Below are 5,717 nucleotides of genomic sequence, written 5' to 3'. Positions count from 1 at the left end.
TGTACTCTCCTGAATACAGGGATAAAAGGATCAGAGACTCTTTTCGCACCACCAGATCTACATATGCTTCTTCTGAATCCGTCACCAGGCATGTTTTTACTCCACCTCCTTCTGTTCCTAAACCTTCTACCCAATCACCTCCTTCTGAACCAAAAATCAACTTCACTATACCAAATCCTTCTCCATCATCTCTTTCCACTCCCATTCTAAACCCCACACCTCTAAGTATTCTTCCCCCAACTCCTTCTGATAAATCTTTCTCACCAATCCCCTTCATAAATACTCCATCCTCTTCACAACTTATATTTTCTGATACTCCATCCACATCAATCATTCCCTCAGATGTTCCTTCTTCCTCATCCACCGCACCTCCACCTTCTATATCCCATCCCTTACCTACCAGAAAATCCAAACCCTACTGTCTTCTCTACCCTGACTACAAATTCACCTTCAATCCGCCTGAACCTGAACCCTATACCTACCTGGAACTATTCAGACATGAGGTGATTAGCAGTCTAGACCTTCTGAAGGATGCCTTTCTAAATGGTCTGGATGATGTTTCTACAAGAAATCTCTGGAAAAGCTTTCGCAAAGATTTTCAAGTAGAAGCAATGGGAGTACAGAAAAGACTAGTGGCTGCTGCCCCTGGTTACCCTGGTTACCTTCTGGAGGGTGATAATGGTATATACTACCATCCTCTCAGAAATTGTGTTGCTACTGAGGAGAAGCAGTTTGTGGATGAATTGGAAGAAGCAAGACTGGCTGCTGCATTGGAAGCTAACCCTTGCAGGGAGATTGTGGTCTGGATACCTCAATATCCTGTTCTACTTGGGGATTTCAAGTCTCTCTTTGACTTTTTGAGGGAAAACCCTTCTAAGAAAGACCCAAGCTTGGTCATTCCAGAAGTTGTTGACCCACCAGAAGTTGAAGGTCCTTCTGCCCCTAGGAATCTAGCTGCCATTCTTCAGGCACTTGAGAATGGAGATTCTGAGATTCCGGCTGCAGAATATGAAGATGCTTCTATGCAAGAAGCAGATGTAGAAGATCATGTTGCTGAATCAGTTCCTGTTGAGGAAATCCCTACAATTGATCTATCAATGGAAGCTACAGATCACAATGACATCCCGTTGGATAGAAGCTGTGAAGCTTCTTCTGATGAACCTTCCCGTCTTGCAAGGACTCTGGAAGTTCTTCAGAAGAACCAGGATGAGCAAAGCTCAGTTAATGCTGAGTTTAGAGCTTTCATAGAGAAGCAGAATGAGCACAACAATGGGGTTCAAGAGATGCTGGCCAAGATCTTGTCAAAGCTAGGGTCATCTTATATTGAGTCTTAGTTGTTTGGTTTTTGCTTTTGCTGCATCTGTTTTGTGCATCTTCTCTTCCTTATATTCCTGTACTTCTGTACTTTTGTCTGCTTGAACTTCAATGAAAATTATCTTTTTCTTCCATGTGTTTCTTTTTGTTTTTCATCTGAATCTTTTATGTTTTTGATGTTATGACAAAAAGGGGGAGAAATATGTGATAAATGATTTGATTTAATCAGTTGCTTTACTAACAGAACTTGCAAAGTTCTATGCTTTAAGTTGTGTTGTTGCAGGAATTGAAGATTCAAGATCAACATAAGAAGCAACAAGATGAATCAAGTTCTTGGATTCTTGAAGCAAGCTGAGTGCTATGAAGCTTCAGAATCAGAAGCAAGAAGGAAGAATGTTCAGATATTCTGATGATAGAATATGCTCTGAAACATTATGTCTATTTGTTCTGATACATTCTATATGGCTCTGATACATATTATGTGTTCTGAAACATATTCTATGTTCTGACTCATTCATGCTGACTTTTGTCGTTTAGTTTTGTTCTGTAACATTTCAGGATGTAGAGATGCTCTGATGATGCTCTGGTACATTCAACAATGTTCTGATACAATCTAGCATGAAGTGATGAAAGAAGAAATTCAAGCTCTGAAGCTGCCCCAATGGAAGCAAGAATCAAGAGTTGTGGATGTTCTGAAGATCTAAAGAAATTCAAGTTCTGAAGCTGTCTGATGGAAGCAGAAATCAGAAGCTGTGAATGTTCTGAAGATCAAAGAAATTCAAGTTCTGAAGCTGTCCGATGGAAGCAGGAATCAGAAGCTGTGAATGTTCTGAGGATCTAAAGAAATTCAATGTTCTGAAGCTGTCCTATGGAAGCAGAAATCAGATGTCATGAATGTTCTGAAGATCAAGCACTGTGAACGTCTCTACTGAAATACTCAGGGAAGTCTTTTATTATTAAAATTCTTCTAGTATTAATTTCAGGGGGAGATTATTCATCTCAGGGGGAGATTGTTAATCTCAGGGGGAGACATATTCACATGCTTATGCTATAGCTGTGTAAATTGTCTTTAGTCGTCTGCTCTTTCTGATCGCAAATTCATATCATTTATATATGTTTTTGTCATCATCAAAAAGGGGGAGATTGTTAGAACAAGATTTGTTCTGATCAATATTCTTAGTTTTTATGATAACAAGGATATGAATTTTGTGTAAGATAATGTGGTACTCTAATACATTGCAATTTCCCTTTCAGGAAATATATAAAGAGTATGCACAAATCAGCGCTCAGAAGCTTTGTCTCAGAAGGTTCAGCATGCAACATCAGAACATGGTCTGGCAAGACATCAGAAGATGGTCAAAGCATAATCAGAACATGGTCTATTAGAAGCATCAGAAGAACTTGAGTTCAGAAGCAGAAGCACTGAAGTCATGGAATCACGCTCAGAAGCATATCAAGATCAGAAGATCAGAAGATGCTCTGCACCAAGCTGTTTGTACTCTGATGATATTCAACGTAGTATTTACAAAGAACAGATTAGAAGAAAGTACAGGTGGCAGGCTACGCTGACTGACAAAAGGAACGTTGGAAGCTATTAAAGGCAACGTCAGTAGACACAGCGTGAACAAGGCTCGAGGTAGTTGACAAAAGCATGAAACATTAAATGCAATGCTGTACGGAATACGCAAAGCATTAAATGCTCCCAACGGTCATCTTCTCAAGTTCCTATAAGTATGAAGTTCTGATTAGAAGCAAGGTTGACGAATTGCTAACAATTAACTTGCTAAAACGCTGTTCAAACTCAAAGCTCAGAAACTTCATCTTCATCAAAGCTCACTACATTGATGTTGTAATATATTAGTGAGATTAAGCTTAAACATTAAGAGAAATATCACTGTTGTGATTATAGCTTTTCAGAAGCATTGTAAAACTCTTATTTGATTACATTAATTTGTAAGTAACTAGAGTGATCAAGTGTTGATCAGGATACTCTAGGAAGTCTTAGCTTGTGTCTAAGCAGTTGTAATTAGAGTGATCACGTGGTGGTCAGGATACTCTAAGAAAGTCTTAGCTTGTGTCTAAGCATTTGTTCCTGGAGTGATCAGGTTGTGATCAGGATACTCTAGAAGACTTAGTCGCGGACTAAGTGGAAAACCATTGTAATCTGTTGCGATTAGTGGATTAAATCGTAAGGTGAGGTAAATCACTCCGGGGGGTGGACTGGAGTAGTTTAGTTAACAACGAACCAGGATAAAAATAAATGTGCAAATTGTTTTTATCATTCAAGTTTTTAGACTACACTTATTCAAACCCCCCCTTTCTAAGTGTTTTTTCTATCCTTCAATCATGACATCATAAACATCATAAGCATCATAACATCATGACTAACCATTCGAGGACCAAAGAATTCATCTTTGTTCTGTTTTGTAGGACATGGAGACTAGAAACACCATTCGAGTTAACTTTGTGAAGATACCTTCCGAACTGAAAGAGTTGGTATTAGAGATTCCTGGAGGCTCCCGATTCACTGAAAGACTTGGTCTCTTGCCTAGTTTGGTTACTTCAGGTTTTGACGAAGAAATGATGAGTGTACTATTTCAATTCTTCGATCCTGAGCATCATTGCTTTACTTTCCCGGATTATCAGTTGGTACCTACTATGGAGGAGTTTGCTGACATACTGGGACTCTCCATCCGAGATCAGATCCCGTTCACTGGTTTGGAAGAAATTCCAAAATTGAAAGTTATCGCTTCCGCTTTACATCTTAAGAAGTCTGATATTGATGGTCATTGGGAAACTAGAAGTGGAGTCAAGGGATTCCTCGCTAAGTTCTTATTCGGAAAAGCTCGCATGTTTTTGAAGTCCATGAGTTATCAAGCCTTCGAAGACATATTAGCTTTACTCATTTATGGTTTGGTATTATTCCCTAATCCTGATCAGTTCATTGACGTGCATGCCATAAAGATATTTCTGACACGAAATCCAGTTCCTACCTTGCTTGGAGATATCCTACACTCTCTTCACACTCGTACTATGAAGAAACGAGGGACTCTTATGTGTTGCATACCTTTGCTATCTAAGTGGTTTATTTCGCACTTTCAATGAGGAACGACCAAAGGCTGAAATGGCATAAGAGAATAATGTCACTTTCTCATTCTGATATCCGTTGGCTTTCTTTATCCAAGGAGAGTTTTTCCATCATCGACCGTTGTGGACAATATCCTAATGTGTCGTTACTTGGCATACGAGGGGGTATTACTTATAATCCTTGTTTGGCCTTACGTCAGTTTGGTTACGCTCGAAGAGATGGTCCTCATCAGATGCTTATACAAGGGGTTGTGTTTGATTATGAAGATGATACTCAAAATCACCGCCGGAAGTTTATACGAGCATGGGATATGGTGAACAGAATTGATAGCAAGAGCTTGGGGCAAAGAAACTCCATTCCTTTGGGGCCTTACCTTAGATGGGTGCGCACTCGTGCTCAACGTCTCATCATGCCTTATCCATATGTCCTACCTGTGATAGTGGAGCCTGATTGCGAGGAAAAAGTTCCTCAAGTTATTGCTCATCCAGACATGCCAACTGACATCGAAGAATTAAAAAGATCTTGGATTCAGTTAAAGGAATAAAGAGACACTTTTGAAGCTCAGTTTCGCGCTAAAGAAAAGAAAGGTTTAGAGCTCACAAAGCTACTTCAAGCGGAGCAAGGCATCAACAACTTCATCGGTTCAAAAAGGAAGCGTCCATGGGAGACTTGAAGACTTTTGTTTTATTATTCCTAGTTTTATTTTTAGTTTTATACTTTCATTATTGTAAAAGATACTAATAAAACAAATTGCAATTTCTTTTCCTTAAGTATTATTAATAAAGTTTCTCCTGTTTTGTTTTAAACAAACTTGAATTCCAAGGTCCTCGAAAACATTGCATATGCATAATCATATCATTCATAAACATCGCATCACAGGTTTCATAAAAACAAATGCCTCATCTCCCCGCTGTTTATTTCAGCAAGGAAATGGATCTCGAACAATCTGTCAAAAATCTTCAGGCTCACAATAACCAGTTCCAGAAAGTAATCTTTCACTTGGCCAAGGGGCAAGAAGAATTAAAGGCACTTCTGGCCGAGAAGGAGAAGGACCAACAAAGGGAGCAAGGTGTGCAAGATAAATGGAAATCCAAACCTAAGCGGTCATTCACTCCGTTACCCATGCCGCTGTCTCAAGCTCTGCAACAACTGCTCAATCAGAACTTGATAACTCTATTGCCTCCATATTCATTTCCTACTAATCCCGCTCCTGGGTACAAGTATCATGCGAGATGTGCTTATCATTCGAATAGTCCTGGTCGTGATACAGAGGATTGTGGACCGTTGAAACACAAGATCCAAGACCTCATTGATG

The sequence above is a fragment of the Vicia villosa genome, unplaced genomic scaffold (assembly GCF_029867415.1).
Source record: "Vicia villosa cultivar HV-30 ecotype Madison, WI unplaced genomic scaffold, Vvil1.0 ctg.002034F_1_1, whole genome shotgun sequence".
Classification (NCBI taxonomy): domain Eukaryota; kingdom Viridiplantae; phylum Streptophyta; class Magnoliopsida; order Fabales; family Fabaceae; genus Vicia; species Vicia villosa.
This window is presented reverse-complemented; position numbering follows the sequence as displayed.